At 41.3% G+C, this 17,094-nt stretch overlaps 1 long non-coding RNA gene across 1 annotated transcript in view; it reads right to left on the reverse strand.

Annotated features, from left to right (window-relative positions):
- Positions 1 to 2,149: 2,149 nt before the first annotated feature.
- Positions 2,150 to 17,094, reverse strand: part of LOC122422312 — a 164,382-nt gene continuing 149,437 nt past the window's right edge. Inside the window, exons 11-12 of the long non-coding RNA XR_006263776.1 lie at positions 14,336 to 14,397; positions 2,150 to 2,280 (exon numbers count right to left, since the gene is read on the reverse strand). This is a non-coding gene — a long non-coding RNA (uncharacterized LOC122422312). The remainder of the gene's footprint in view (positions 2,281 to 14,335; positions 14,398 to 17,094) is intronic.

Raw genomic sequence — 17,094 nt, forward strand, 5'->3', positions numbered from 1 at the left:
ATTTGCTGAAGTGTGGAAAACAAAATGTAGGAAATTTCCATGAATATGTTGTCAGGGCAATGGCCTAAGCACTTTCACATAACATTCTCTCTTCACTGCTGCTGGGGTGAGAAGACTCTTAAGTCTGGTTTGCTTTCTCACTGATCCCACTGTGATCTCTGGCAATTTGCTTCACCTGGCTGTCTTTTTCCCTCTCCTCTGAGAGTTTAGAAAATGACACTTACTTGGTGGGGCTTCATGTTTATAACCACTTCAAGATTTCGAAGAGAAAACAATCAAAGATGGAAAAAGTATGTTCCCTGTACTCGTTGGTCGACAAAAGCCGAAATCTGGAAATAAACTACAAGCCAGGTTTAATATGTCAGTTTAAGCTTGCATTTAAAACTCTAAATTAAAACATTTACTGTGTTTACATTTAATTCAGTTTGATTGTATGCAATTTCATCCCATGTGTGTTTATTGAGGAGCTATGATTAAGTTCAGAAAACTAAAAACCCAGGGCCTGTAGAAATTGTCTCACTAGCCATGTTGGAGGGCAAAGGGGTTCCTCTGCTTGAAGGACAGAAAGAAATCTCCCTGTCTGCTTCAGCAATCCTATTACACGCAGATGTGAAGTCCAGCAGGAAAACTGGGAGACAGCACAGTCAATCCATCAGCAAATATTTCTGAGCTCCTAGTAGGGTGCAGACACAGTTTTGGATGCTGGAAAATTTGGACTGAAATGAAATCCTTGTCCGGGATGAAACTATAGATGGAAGCATGCTCCCTCACAGCCTTCTTTCACAGTTCTGTTAAAACAAATGATGTTATTTCTACTATTTATGGTAAGATGTGTGTCTGCGCTGTTACTTCAGTCGTGTCCAACTCCTTGCAACCCTACAGACTGTAGCCCACGAGGCTCCTCTGTCCATGGGATTCTCTAGGCAAGAATACTGGAGTGGGTTGCCGTGCCTCTCGCCAGGGGATCTTCCCAACCCAGCGATCGAACTCGCGTCTCTAATGCCTCCTGCACTGGCGGGCGAATTCTTTACCACTAACACCACCTGGGAAGCCCCTTGGTAAGACGGTGAATGGGAAAGCACCCTGAGTCAAAAACTGATTAACCACTACTAATGACAAAAGCAAAAATAAACCAAGCAACCTCCTGGATTCCAGTGCGGTGCTAAGCGTCAGCAGCATTCATCGCAGTTTTTCATAAGAGCCTTTTCTTTTTCACATTCAAGGACCCTGAGGCTTAGAAAGCCACAGTAACCAGCTAGTGGGTGGCAGAGCAGGCACACAAACCAGGCCTGCCTTGATTCCGAACATTTATGAGGAGTAATGAAATCCAGTCAGCTGGTCATATGCTGACGAACTCAATGGTGGCCATTTTGCTGTCTGATTGCTCAGTTATTGCTGGCTGCCTTGAAAATAATTAGCAATTTTCTAGGAAATTTCTCACTTTTGTGGGAAGTCCATTGCACTGACCTTCAGTGAAAAGCTATTTCCTTCTAAAAACTGTCAGCAAGGCATCTGTGTTTCCAACCAAAAAGGACCTCCTTAGGGAGCAAGGGAGGGATTAAAGGAAAGATTTATTAAGCACTTCCTCATTTAAGATTTGCATAAAAAACAGGTGTTTAAAAACATCTTTTATTTCTCAGGGAAACTTCAGAAGAGGAGACTACCAAGGTTCAGAAAAGACAAATGATCTACCCAAGGCTGTGCAGAAAATAGCAGAGTCGGAGTTTGAATCCACACCAGACTCCTGCCTCTCTCTGCTACCTGTCTGCCTCTGATAAAAGTATACCTCCAGGATCTTGCTTGGTCAAATATTTCGTGATCTAAATAAACAATGACAACCACCACTCCTGCAACAGACTAGGAATACGTAAAATAGGTCTGTGCTCAAATATGACTGGAAGCGCTTGTCCTCACTCACTCTTTATGACCCTGTGAGCTATAGCCCACAAGGCTCCTCTGTCCATGGGATTTTCCAGGTAAGAATACTGCAGCAGGAAATGGGGGATCTTCCCAACCCAGGGGTCGAACCCGTGTCTCCTGTGTCTTCTGTATTGACAGGCAGATTCTTTAGCACTGAGCTACCTGGGAAGCCCTAGCCTCTCTCTACCCTACCCTACCCTACCCCATGGCTTTATTTGCCTTCATTGCACTTACCACCTTCTGATATGACATAGGGTTATTTGTCTTCATTGTCTGTCCTGCATCTTGATACGAGCTTCTAGAGAGAATTCATCTCGACTGACTTGTCAATTTCCATATCTCTCATGCCTAGAACAGTGCCTGAAATAAATAATAAACATCTATTAAACAAACGCATTAAAGTAAGATTTTAAAGGCAGGGTAGATAGCAAACCTGTGACAGCAGACGGCACTTATGGTTTAGTCTCAGAAACATCCCTTTGGTGCAAAACATGCAGCAATTTGAATTAAAATTTTGTTTCTTAAGTTAAAAGTGACTCCCGACTTAAGAAATCACTACTCGTTGTCTAAAATTTGGCTTCAGGGTAAGGCTTCATTCAAGAACCGTATCAGCATTGCTTATTTTACTTTTTAAGGAATTTTGAATAGCACTTTAGACATTTTGTCATTTGTAAATATAAATGTATCTATTTTAAATATTATTACCTTCCTGATGACTAAGGGCAAAACAGACATTTTAATTTATCTTGTGAAGATATATAGTTAGACAGAGGGTGGAAAAACTGATGAAAAATGAAAGAACAGAAGAGAGACAACTAAATTACAAAAATGAAAAAACGTTAGTTTTGTCTATGAAAAAACCCAAACAAATTAGCTACAGGTATAATAATTAGGTCATTATTACAACCATTTAAAAATCCAGATAAAGAACAACATTTTTATTAACTGTTTGATACACCTCTTTTCCCCTACATTATTTAGTTGAATTCTCTTTGATTTCCTCTTTATATGACAGTAACTTTGTAACATTATTTTTCCAGTAAACTTTAGCAATATTAAATTGATAGTTTTTATTATTGATAAATGGCTTGACTGTAACCTGGTTGCAGGTTTGTGCCCAGAAACATAAGAATTCTGATAAGTTCTGTTTTTCATAATAGCAAAAAAAGAAAACCCACATGATGCCTTTATAATTATGTGTGCTGTGTCATCTAGCATGTTCCTGAAAGGGGACCGCTTTGCATTTGACTAGGCAGCATTAAGAAACTAACTCTTCACTGACAATTTTTATGTTTAGCTCCTGAAAAAGTTTCCAGACTAATCTGTAGGTGCTGCACATGTCCGCCACCCAAACACTTAACGGTGTCAGCACCTCAGAGTGGTTGGTGTCCAGTAAGACCTCCGGCCCTGTCCATCAGGCAGACTGGCCTAGACATGGGGGGAGTGTGCCTGGGAGCTGTTCATTCCTATGCTGGTGCGGCTGGGAACGGCTTGGTGTAAATGTGACCGAGAACCACATAAATATATTCCATCAAAACCAAGCTGAACAAAGCTCCCACTCGTCTTCCCTTTAGCTGGGTTTCAGTAATGTTCCACCACTACATGGAGGGGGAGTTGGAGTGAAAAGAGATCACAGTCTTAACCGAATTCAGATCAAGTATTATACTCTGGCAGATTTTACAAAGGCATATGAACACGTGAGTTCATTGCTGGTGTTCCTTCTGGGATTTTGGAAGGGATCTTGGAGGGGAGGGTCTTGAGTTCCAGCTTCATTAACTTCATGTTAGATTCTCTAGTAACAGTCTCACATCTACTACACTTCAGCTACACTAACCTCCATCTTTCTCTCTCTCTCTCTCTCTCTTTTTTTTTGCACTGACCAGGCATATTTTTGCTCTTCCTCCCACTCTTCCTGCCTTTCAAATAACTGTCCGCTTATTCTTTGTGTTTCAGCTCAGGGAAGCCTGTTCTGGTCTCCTATGTGTATCACTCCCATTACTCTGCCATGCCACTCTGTTCCTCTCTTTCTAGTTCTCATTTCTGGCTGAAGCTATTTTGTTTACTTACTCATCTGGCTTCTCCAGTAACATGCAGGTGCAAGAGAGCAGGAATTTTGCTCAAGATGCTTACAGCTACACCACCTAAACCTAGAAGAGCATCTGGCCTTATTCATTCAAATGATTTTTGAATGAATGAACAAACTATAAGCTCAAAAGTGCATAAATATCTTTTTAATTAGCTCAAGAATATAAAAATGACTCCAGCCTTCCATTTCACCAGGTTGAAAAGCCAATCTCTGGTACTACTAGGGCCCCTTCCTCCTTGGGGTTTGCAAAGGTGATAGGGCTGCCCTGGTGACTCAGACAGTAAAGAATCTGCCTGCAATACAAGAGACCCGGGTTTGATCCCTGGGCCAGCAAGATACACTGGAGAAGGGAATGGCTACCCACTCCAGTATTCTTGCCTGGAGAATTCCATAAATAGAGGAGCTTGGTTGGGCTACAGTCCATGGGGTAGCGAAGAGCCAGATATTACTGAGCAACTAACATTTAGACTTTAACAGAGGAGCAGGTTATCAGTCGCTGCCTTCTCTAATCATTGAGCTGTCCATGGTCTTGGCCGTCCTCACTGTAACATGCATGTGACTGAAGAAGCTTGGCAGAGGTTTGGAGCCCTGCTTTTGCCATGTGGCCTCCTTCTGAAGAGCCTGCAGCCATCTCCCCCTGAGGAAATGAAGTGAAAGTCACTCAGTCATGCCCAACTCTTTGCGACCCCATGGACTGTACAGTCCATGGAACTCTCCAGGCCAGAATACTGGAGTGGATAGCAGTTCCCTTCTCCAGGGGATCTTCCCAAGCCAGGGATCAAACCCAGGTCTCCCACATTGCAGGTGGATTCTTGGCCAGCTGAGCCAGGAGGGAAGTCCAAGAATACCGGAGTGGGTAGCCTATCCCTTCTCCAGCGGATCTACCTGACCCAGAAGACTGGGGTCTCCTGCATTGCCGGAGAACTCTTTACCAACTGTGCCATCAGAGAAGCTCAATGGAACACCAGAGTTCTTTCTCTGACAGCGGCATGGTGGTCTACAGACCACCAGTCCCTGCTCATCAGAACTAACTGCCTCCCTTGCTTTTCTCAAGGGCACTGCTCTGGGACATCTTGCAAAATCATTTCATGGAAGTTAGGCCTTACAAAACTGAAAATCTTCTGTTTCTGCTCAGGAAAATTCCCGAGTTAAGGAAAGTGTGTCTGACTATTTTCTTAGAATAGAAGAAAGGGGAAATATGAAGAACAAACAAAACTATCAAAATCTCAAAAATTACCGTCACATATATATTTTTTTCATTTATTTTTATTAGTTGGAGGCTAATTACTTTACAATATAGTAGTGGGTTTTGTCATACATTGACATGAATCAGCCATGGAGTTACATGTATTCCCCATCCCGATCCCCCCTCCCACCTCCCTCTCCACCTGAATCCTCTGGGTCTTCCCAATGCACCAGGCCCAAGCACTTGTCTCATGCATCCCACCTGGGCTGGTGATCTGTTTCACTATAGATAATATGCATGCTGTTCTCTCAAAACATCCCACCCTTGCCTTCTCCCACAGAGTCCAAAAGTCTGTTCTGTACATCTATGTCTCTTTTTCTGTTTTGCATATAGGGTTATCATTACCATCTTTCTAAATTCCATATATATGTGTTAGTATGCTGTAATGTTCTTTATCTTTCTGGCTTACTTCACTCTGTATAATGGGCTCCAGTTTCATCCATCTCATTAGAACTGATTCAAATGAATTCTTTTTAACGGCTGAGTAATATTCCATGGTGTATATGTACCACAGCTTCCTTATCCATTCATCTGCTGATGGGCATCTAGGTTGCTTCCATGTCCTGGCTATTATAAAGAGTGCTGCGATGAACATTGGGGTGCATGTGTCTCTTTCAGATCTGGTTTCCTCAGTGTGTATGCCCAGAAGTGGGATTGCTGGGTCATATGGCAGTTCTAATTCCAGTTTTTTAAGAAATCTCCACACTGTTCTCCATAGTGGCTGTACTAGTTTGCATTCCCACCAACAGTGTAAGAGGGTTCCCTTTTCTCCACACCCTCTCCAGCATTTATTGCTTGTAGACTTTTGGACAGCAGCCATCCTGACTGGCGTGTAATGGTACCTCATTGTGGTTTTTGATTTGCATTTCTCTGATAATGAGTGATGTTGAGCATCTTTTCATGTGTTTGTTAGCCATCTGTATGTCTTCTTTGGAGAAATGTCTGTTTAGTTCTTTGGCCCATTTTTTGATTGGGTCATTTATTTTTCTGGAATTGAGCTGCAGGAGTTGCTTGTATATTTTTGAGATTAATCCTTTGTCTGTTGCTTCGTTTGCTATTATTTTCTCCCAATCTGAGGGCTGTCTTTTCACCTTGCTTATAGTTTCCTTGGTTGTGCAAAAGCTTTTAAGTTTCATTAGGTCCCATTTGTTTATTTTTGCTTTTATTTCCAATATTTTGGGAGGTGGGTCATAGAGGATCCTGCTCTGATTCATGTCAGAGAGTATTTTGCCTATGTTCTCCTCTAGGAGTTTTATAGTTTCTGGTCTTACATTTAGATCTTTGATCCATTTTGAGTTTATTTTTGTGTATGGTGTTAGAAAGTGTTCTAGTTTCATTCTCTTACAAGTGGTTGACCAGTTTTCCCAGCACCACTTGTTAAAGAGGTTGTCTTTTTACCATTGTATATCCTTGCCTCCTTTGTCAAAGATAAGGTGTCCATAGGTTCGTGGATTTATCTCTGGGCTTTCTATTCTGTTCCATTGATCTATATTTCTGTCTTTGTGTCAGTACCATACTGTCTTGATGACTGTGGCTTTGTAGTAGAGTCTGAAGTCAGGCAGGTTGATTCCTCCAGTTCCATTCTTCTTTCTCAAGATTACTTTGGCTATTCGAGGTTTTTTGTATTTCCATACAAATTGTGAAATTATTTATTCTAGTTCTGTGAAAATACCATTGGTAGCTTGATAGGGATTGCATTGAACCTATAGATTGCTTTGGGTAGTATAGCCATTTTGACAATATGATTCTCCAATCCATGAACACGGTATGTTTCTCCATCTGTTTGTGTCCTCTTTGATTTCTTTCATCAGTGTTTTATAGTTTTCTATGTATAGGTCTTTTGTTTCTTTAGGTAGATATACTCCTAAGTATTTTATTCTTTTTGTTGCAATGGTGATTGGTATTGTTTCCTTAATTTCTCTTTCTGTTTTCTCATTGTTAGTGTATAGGAATGCAAGGGATTTCTTTGTGTTAATTTTATATCCTGCAACTTTACTATATTTGTTGATTAGCTCTAGTAATTTTCTGGTAGAGTCTTTAGAGTTTTCTATGTAGAAGATCATGTCATCTGCAAACAGCAAGAGTTTCACTTTTTCTTTTCCTATCTGGATTCCTTTCTGCAAATAGCGAGAGTTTCACTTCTTCTTTTCCTATCTGGATTCCTTTTACTTCTTTTTCTGCTCTGATTGCTGTGGTCAAAACTTCCAAAACTATGTTGAATAGTAGTGGTGAGAGTGGGCACCCTTGTCTTGTTCCTGATTTCAGGGGAAATGCTTTCAATTTTTCACCATTGAGAGTAATGCTTGCTGTGGGTTTGTCATATATAGCTTTTATTGTGTTGACGTATGTTCCTTCTATTCCTGCTTTCTGGAGAGTTTTAAACATAAATGGTTGTTGAATTTTGTCAAAGGCTTTCTCTGCATCTATTGAGATAATCATATGGTTTTTATCTTTCAATTTGTTAATGTGGTGTATTACATTGATTGATTTGCAGATATTAAAGAATCCTTGCATTCCTGGGATAAAGCCCACTTGGTTATGGTGTATGATTTTTTTAATATGTTGTTGGATTCTGTTTGCTAGAATTTTGTTAAGGATTTTTGCATCTATGTTCATCAGTGATATTGGCCTGTAGTTTTCTTTTTTTGTGGCATCTTTGTCTGGTTTTGGAATTAGGGTGATGGTGGCCTCATAGAATGAGTTTGGAAGTTTACCTTCTTCTGCAATTTTCTGGAAGAGTTTGAGTAAGATAGGTGTTAGCTCTTCTCTAAATTTTTGGTAGAATTCAGCTGTGAAGCCATCTGGTCCTGGGCTTTTGTTTGCTGGAAGATTTTTGATTACAGTTTCGATTTCCTTGCTTGTGATGGGTCTGTTAAGATCTTCTATTTCTTCCTGGTTCAGTTTTGGAAAGTTATACTTTTCTAAGAATTTGTCCATTTCATCCAAGTTGTCCATTTTATTGGCATAGAGCTGCTGGTAGTAGTCTCTTATGATCCTTTGTATTTCAGTGTTGTCTGTTGTGATCTCTCCATTTTCATTTCTAATTTTGTTAATTTGGTTCTTCTCTCTTTGTTTCTTAATGAGTCTTGCTAATGGTTTGTCAATTTTGTTTATTTTTTTCAAAAAACCAGCTTTTAGCTTTGTTGATTTTTGCTATGGTCTCTTTAGTTTCTTTTGCATTTATTTCTGCCCTAATTTTTAAGATTTCTTTCCTTCTACTAACCCTGGGGTTCTTCATTTCTTCCTTCTCTAGTTGCTTTAGGTGTAGAGTTAGGTTATTTATTTGACTTTTTTCTTGTTTCTTGATGTGAGCCTGTAATGCTATGAACCTTCCCCTTAGCACTGCTTTTACAGTGTCCCATAGGTTTTGGGTTGTTTTGTTTTCATTTTCATTCATTTCTATGCATATTTTGATTTCTTTTTTGATTTCTTCTATGATTTGTTGGTTATTCAGAAGCATGTTATTTAGCCTCCATATGTTTGAATTTTTAACAATTTTTTTCCTGTAATTGACATCTAATCTTACTGCACTGTAGTCAGAAAAGATGACTGGAATGATTTCAATTTTTTTGAATTTACCAAGACTAGATTTATGGCCCAGGATGTGATCTATTCTGGAGAAGGTTCCGTGTGCACTTGAGAAAAAGGTGAAGTTGAGTGTTTTGGGGTGAAATGTCCTATAGATATCAATTAGGGTTAGCTGGTCCATTGTGTCATTTAAGGTTTGTGTTTCCTTGTTAATTTTCTGTTTAGTTGATCTATCCATAGTTGTGAGTGGGGTATTAAAGTCTCCCACTACTATTGTGTTACTATTAGTTTCCTCTTTCATACTTGTTAGCGTTTGCCTTACATATTGCAGTGCTCCTATGTTGGGTGCATATATATTTATAATTGTTATATCTTCTTCTTGGATTGATCCTTTGATCTTTATGTAGTGTCCTTCTTTGTCTCTTTTCACAGCCTTTATTTGAAAGTCTATTTTATCTGATATGAGTATTGCAACTCCTGTTTTCTTTTGTTCTCCGTTTGCGTGAAATATTTTTTCCCAGCCCTTCACTTTTACTCTGTATGTGTCTCTTGTTTTGACGTGGGTCTCTTGTAGACAGCATATATAGGGGTCTTGTTTTTGTATCCATTCAGCCAGTCTTTGTCTTTTGGTTGGGGCATTCAGCCCATTTACATTTAAGGTAATTATTGATAGGTATGGTCCCGTTGTCATTTACTTTGTTGTTTTGGGTTCACATTTATACAACCTTTCTGCGTTTCCTGTCTAGAGAAGATCCTTTAGCATTTGTTGAAGAGCTGGTTTGATGGTGCTGAATTCTCTCAGCTTTTGCTTGTCTGTAAAGCTTTTGAATTCTCCTTCATATCTGAATGAGATCCTTGCTGGGTACAGTAATCTTGGTTGTAGGTTATTCTCTTTCATTACTTTAAGTATGTCCTGCCATTCCCTTCTGGCCTGGCGGGTTTCTATTGATAGATCAGCTGTTATCCTTATGGGAATCCCTTTGTGTGTTATTTGTTGTTTCTCCCTTGCTGCTTTTAATATTTGTTCTTTGTGTTTGATCTTTGTTAATTTGATTAATATGTGTCCTGGGGGGTTTTGCCTTGGGTTTATCCTGTTTGGGACTCTCTGGGTTTCTTGGACTTGGGTGGCTATTTCCTTCCCCATTTTAGGGAAGTTTTCAGCTATTATCTCCTCGAGTATTTTCTCATGGCCTTTCTTTTTGTCTTCTTCTTCTGGGACTCCTATAATTCGAATGTTGGGGCATTTCACATTGTCCCAGAGGTCCCTGAGGTTGTCCTCATTTCTTTTGATTCTTTTTTCCTCTCTGCTTCATTTATTTCCACCATTTTATCTTCTACCTCACTTATCCTATCTTCTCTCTCCTTTATTCTACTCTTGGTTCCCTCCAGAGTGTTTTTGATCTCATTTATTGCATTATTCATTTTTAATTGACTCTTTTTTATTTCTTCTAGGTCTTTATTAAACATTTCTTGCATCTTCTCAATCTTTGTCTCCAGGCTATTTATCTGTAACTCCATTTTGTTTTCAAGATTTTGGATCATTTTTATTATCATTATTCTAAATTCTTTTTCAGGTAGATTCCCTATCTCCTCCTCTTTTGTTTGACTTGGTGGTCATTTTTCATGGTCCTTTACCTGTTGGGTATTTCTCTGCCTTTTCATCTTGTTTAGATTGCTGTGTCTGGAGTGGGCTTTCTGTATTCTGGAGGTCTGTGGTTCCTTTTTATTGTGGAGGTTTTACCCAGTGGGTGGGGTTGGACGATTTGCTTGTCAAGGTTTCCTGGTTAGGGAAGCTTGCGTCAGTGTTCTGGTGCGTGGAACTGGATTTCTTCTCTCTGGAATGCAGTGGAGTGCCCAGTAATGAGCTTTGAGATGGGTCTATGTGTTAGATGTGACTTTGGGCAGCCTGTATGTTGACGTTCAGGGCTATGTTCCTGCGTTGCTGGAGAATTTGCGTGGTATGTCTTGCTCTGAAACTTTTTGGCTCTTGGGTGGTGGTTGGTTTCAGTGTAGGTATGGAGGCTTTTGGACGGTCTTTTATTACTTAATGTTCCATGTAGTCAGGAGTTTTCTGGTGTTCTCAGGTTTTGGGCTTAAGTCTCCTGCTTCTGGATTTCAGTTTTATTCTTCCAGTAGTCTCAAGACTTCTCCAACTATACAACACTGATAATAAAACTTCTAGGTTAATGGTGAAAAGATTCTCCACAGTGAGGGACACCCAGAGAGGTTCACAGAGTTACATGAAGAAGAGGAGAGGGAGGAGGGAGATACAGATGAGCAGGAGGAGAAAAGGGGGGACTCAAGAGGAGAGAGACAGATCTACACAGTTGTCTGTTCCCAGAGTGTTCTCTGTAGCCCAGACACCCACAAAGATTCACAGAATTGGATTGGGAAGAGAAGGGGAAAGGAGGAAATAGAGGTGTTCTGAGGTACAAAATGGAGAGTCAAGATTGGGAGAGAGTAATCACCACCCTCCTGAATAAAAATGGGAACTGAATATTGGATTCTTAAATGTCCAAAATTTATATCACATACTGTAAAACAAAGGTTAAAAATCTAGAGTAGAGGTTAGACTCTTAAAAATACAGTATTAAAAACAAAAATACAAAAAATGTTAGAAATATATATGAAGTTTGGTTTAAAAATAGGGCTTCTCTCTCTTTTTTTTTTTGCAAGGTTATAGTGAAATGAAAATGAAAATTAAGGAGTAATAGAGGACTTTAAAAGGAAATAAGAGAAAAAGAAAAAAAGAAAAAAGAAAAAAAACAAGAAAAAAATTTTTTTCTAATTAAAAAATCTTAAAAATCTATGAAAATGAAAGTTAAGGAGTCATGGGGGAGTAATAGGGAATTTTAAAAGAAAATAAAAGAGAAAAAATAAAAAGGAAAAAAGAAAAAAAAATTTTTTTTAATTAAAAAAAAAAAGTAAAAATATATCTAGGAATTTCTCTGGAGCTGTTGCGGTCAGTGTGGGTTCGGTTCAGTTTCAGATAGCTCCTCGTTCCAGCTTATACTTCTCGATATCTACAGGCCCCTTCCGGTGTAGTCGGTGTTTTCTACACTAATCTGTTGCACCAGTCCCTTCTGAAGCGGTTCCCTTTGTTTATTTGGCTTCTGTTTGCTGGTCTCCTCAGTGCCTAATTTCTGCCCTGACACAGGCAGGCGGAGGTGGTCTCTTGTTCAGGTAGCTAGTTCCGTCACGCTGCAGGGAGGGACTGGCGATGCTTTCCCCGTCTATGCTGCTCAGGCTCCCGGCTGGTCTATATGGAGCGTGCCCTGCGCTGTGCGCGGTTCCAGCCCTTGGGTGTTCCACAAAAGCGCGGACTCAGTTGCGCCTGCGTTTTGTGCCTTCCCCGCCCGAGAGGCTCAGGCAGCCAGGAGCTTGACGGGCGCACTCTCCCTGGGTGCGGGGCGCCTTCTCCCCTCCACGGTCCCAGCCTCAGTTTCTGCCGGCGCCAGTTGGGTGCGGCACGCCTTCTCCCCTCCGCGTCCCCAGCCCCAGTCCCCGCCCGCGACGGTTGGGTGCCTGCGCCCTGTGTCTCACTGCGACCCTCCCAGAGGATGTCGACTATCCAGAATCTCAGGAGGTCTTTGATTAGAAACTGGAGGCCTGTTTGCAGTGCAGTAGGGGATGCAGTCCTTGGGCCCGAGCCTGCCCCTTTCCCCTCCCCCCTGCCTCCTGCCTCCGGCGGGGCTGGGCCAGTCCACAGCCTGTGAGCTCTTCTCTGGACTTGCTCAGACCCTTTGTTCTGCGAACTGCCGGCAGTGTGTTTGGGCTGGTTAATTTTCTCTCTCTCTTTTGCTGTCCCATGGTTTAAGTTGGTAACTCACAAAAGCTCCCTCCAATTGCCCTCAGGGCACTCAGGCCCAGTCCTTACCCTAAGCAATGCCGCCCGCTCCTCTCCGTTCTTCCCCCACTTGCTGGTGGCGGATGCGGGCGTCTGGGGTACCTTTCTGCTGGGAGTTGCTTTTAGGCACGTAATCTGTGAGTTTCATTTATTGTTCCCCTCCCAGTCAGGTTGCCCTCCGAGATTCAAAAACTTCCCCCAGACCCGCCAGTGCGAGGGTTTCCTGGTGTTTGAAAACTTCCTCTATTAAGAGTCCCTTCCTGGGACGGATCTCCATCCTTAGCTCTTTTGTCTCTCTTTTTATCTTTTATATTTTGTCCTACCTCCTTTCGAAGATGATGGGCTGCTTTTCTGGGCGCCTGATGACCTCAGCTAGTGATCAGAAGTTGTTTTGTGAAGTTTTCTCTGCGTTCAATTGTTCTTTCGATGAATTTGTAGAGGAGAAAGTGGTCTCCCCGTCCTATTCCTCCGCCATCTTGGCTCCTCCCCCGTCACATATATTTTTATATAGTCTTGTGTGTTGGAAAGAACCTAACTGGCAGTGTGGCTGTCTGTGTGCCAGGCCTCTCTGTTACAGGCGAAATTTATCCCTCCAGATTCATGCATCGAGTCCTGCCCACCAGTACCTCAGAATGTGGCTGCATCTGGAGATAGTGGCTGTAAAGGCAACGCAGTTAAAATGAGCTCCTTACGGTGGCCTTTATTCCATGCTTGGTGTCAAGATTAGGACATAGGCAGGTACAGACAGAAGACTATGAGAAGATGCTTGGAGAAGATAGCCATCTCTAAGCAAGGAGACAGGCCTTAGAAGGCTCTGCTGAAACCTTGATTTCAGACTTCAAGCCTCCAGAACTGCAAGAAAATAAATGCCGGTTCTTGAAGCCACTTAGTCTATGGTGCTTTGTAATAGAGTCCTTGTAAACTACTCCCTGAGGCCATAAGGTTGGGCAAGGCAGCAACTCTGGGCTTTGTGTGAAAGTAGGAGTTGCTAGTGTGCATCTCTTTAGTTCTGCAACCCTGCATGATGGGACTTCAAGTCACCAGCAGTAGCAACAGTGGTGGTTTCTCCCCAGACCACATTCAGCAAGAGCGGGCACACAGAAGCGCAGGGAAAATGCCTTTAGGAGGGCCTGGAGTGTCCTTCACACGACTCCTTCTTGCCTCCACTGGAATGTTGCAGAGCCCACCACCACCTGCTCACATGGTATTTCACACATGTGCATTCCAGGAAACAACACAAATACTCAAGTGGCAGCAGGCCCTAGCGGGGTCAGCAGATGATGAATTAGTAATTCTCCAGTCATCAAGGAGTTGAATAACTGCTAAATATGAGTTAACAAATGTTTATGCATCATATCGATTATGTGTATACCCAATAACTGTAACTAATTCCAACCAACATGTTTCCTCCAGAGATTAAGAACAATCATTTGAAAAGATCTTACTGTCTTTATCTGGGGTATTAATTTCTTCTCAGATACACAATCTTATATCAAATTGTTGTCAGTCATTTTTTTGCTGGGAGAAAAATAAAGCAATAATGACAAAATGCATTGTTTCAAAGCTCTAAAATTTAACACTGATTTTGGAGGGTGTAATTTGGTGACAATTCCAAATAACGATTGTACCTGTGGAAAAGCGATTTTGTTTGTTTAAAAATATAGAAGCTATAAGGTAAATCTCATTTTTGATAATTCATTGACATTACCTTACATTTTTCCTTAAAAATTATCTTTTTATTTTTTTCTGTTTCACGTAATCCAGTACTATCTGAAATACAAAAAGGGAGATTTATTAGCAAAACCATAAAGTAGCAAAATGATATAGTCAGCAGACATCATGAGTCACAGCACTGTATTTCATTCCGTGATGGGACAGCCAGTGCCCTGCAGTGTTTTGGAAAATTCAAATGCCTAAAACTATCTTCTATCTTTTCTAATATGTTTAACTCCATGCTCATTGTCCTAAAGTACACACACACACCGGCACAAGCATACACACACACCATTTTTACAATGTATGCTTTTTGAAAATGAAACTTTTAATATGTATTTATCCTACAAGGATTTTCATCCATGTGGTTTCATTTGGTGATTCACTCAAATTTAACTCATATAAATACACAGTTAGTTACCAAGTCAAGTCTGACTCTTTGTGACCCCATGGACTGTAGCCTACCAGGCTCCTCTGTCCATGGAATTCTCCAGGCAAGAATGCTGGAGTGGGTTGCCCTTTTCTTCTCCAAGGGATCTTCCCAATGCAGGGATTGGACCTGGGTCTCCTTCATTGCAGGCAGATTCTTTACCAATGAGCTACCAGGGAAGCCCTGGTAACGTAAATATATTAGTTAATGTTGTAAGATGCCTGCTACTTTTTTTAAAAGTCCCTTTAATAATCAGCAAGTCTTGGTGGCTCAAAAGGAAAGAAAACTTAAGTTTGGTTTAAATAGTGAAATCATGGTGCATTTTTCCAGTTTTAGTTATTCTAAATTTCACATAGTTTTACAACAATGTTGTGAGATAATAAAAAATACATATTAGCCATTTTTTCCAGTTCCTGACACAGAGCTCCTAAAAACCCTTGTCATTTCCTGAGCGATAAGAACACTAGGAGTGTCTCTTGTTCTAATATTGGTCTTTGACCTCTGTTCCTCCCACAGAGCTCCTAAAACCCTCGCAATTTTCTGGGTGATGGGAGTGCCTTTGTTCTAAGGAGGTGACATTGGGTGAGCTCCTGAATGAGGGCTGGTCGCTGGAAAGACCGAACCATGATTAGTAGCTTGGAATTTTCGGTCACGCCCCACATTCTCTTGAGAAGCGAGGGGGCTGAAAGTGGAGTTAATGATTGAGCATGTCTATGTGACGTAGCCTCCATAAAATCCCAAAAGGATGGGGCTTGGAGAGCTTCCAGGCAGGGGAACATATGGAGGTGCTGGGAGGGTGGGGCCCTACACCGGCCACGAGAGCCCCTGCCCCACCCACACACCTTCTCTTCCCGGCCCACCCCTTCCCTCTGAGTGTTCCTCTGTGTGCTTTATCACATATCCTTTAATAAATTGGTAAATGTAAGTAAGTGTTCACCTGAGTTCTGTGAGCCACTCTAACAGATTAATCAAACCCAAGGAGGGGGATGTCCTTGGAAACTCTGATCTATAGTCAGTTGGTCAGAAGTACAAGCAAGAATGTAGGATTGCAACTGGCATCTGCAGTGTGTGTGAGTGAGGGTAGGGGGACAGTCTTGTGGGACCAAGCCCTTACCTCCTGGTAGATAGTGTCAGAATTTAGTTGAATTCTTGGACACCCTGCTGGTGTCCTGAGACTTGCTTGTTGGTTGTGTGGGGGGCCCCCCGACCCACAGACACACATTTGAATTGTGATAAGGAACCAAAAGAATTGTTTGTTGACAAATAGCTGACAAAAAAAAAGACACAAAAAGGCAAAGGAGAAAAGGGAAGATATTCCCATTTGAATGCAGAGTTCCAAAGAAGAGCAAGGAGAGGTAAGAAAGCCTTCCTTAGTGGTCACTGCAAAGAAACAGAGGAAAACAATAGAATTGGGAAAGACTAGAGACCTCTTCAAGAAAATTAGAGATACCAAGAGAACATTTCATGCAAATATGGGCAAAATAAAAGACAGAAATGGTATGGACCTAACAGAAGCAGAAGATATTAAGAAGAGGTGGCAAGAATATACAGAAGAACTATACAAAAAAGACCTTCATGGCCCAGGTAATCACGATGGTGTGATCACTCACCTAGAGCCAGACATCCTGGAATGCAAAGTCAAGTGGGCCTTAGGAAGCATCACTACGAACAAAGCTAGTGGAGGTGATGGAATTCCAGTTGAGCTATTTCAAATCCTAAAAGATGATGCTGTGAAAGTGCTGCACTCAATATGCCATCAAATTTGGAAAACTCAGCAGTGGCCACAGGACTGGAAAACATCACTTTTCATTCCAATCCCAAAGAAAGGCAATGCAAAGAACGCTAAAACTATCGCACAATTGCACTCATCTTACACGCTAGCAAAGTAATGCTCAAAATGCTCCAAGCAAGGCTTCAACAGTATGAGAACTGAGAACTTCCAGATGTTCAAGCTAGTTTTATAAAAGGCAGAGGAAGCAGAGATCAAATTGCCAACATCTGCTGGATCATCGAAAAAGCAAGAGAGTTCCAGAAAAACATCTACTTCAGCTTTATTGACTATGCCAAAGCCTTTGACTATGTGAATCACAACAAACTGGAAAATTTTTAAAGAGATTGGAATACCAGACCACCTGGCCTGCCTCTTGAGAAATCTGTATGCAGGTCAAGGAGCAACAGTTAGAACTGGACATGGAACAACAGACTGGTTCCAAATAGGAAAAGGAGTACGTCAAGGCTGTCTATCGTCACCCTGCTTATTTAACTTATATGCAGAGTTGCAATTGCATAGAAAGTAAAGGGCACACTTAAAGGAAATAAAATCC

This window comes from Cervus canadensis, chromosome 19 (genome assembly GCF_019320065.1).
Source record: "Cervus canadensis isolate Bull #8, Minnesota chromosome 19, ASM1932006v1, whole genome shotgun sequence".
Classification (NCBI taxonomy): Eukaryota; Metazoa; Chordata; class Mammalia; order Artiodactyla; family Cervidae; genus Cervus; species Cervus canadensis.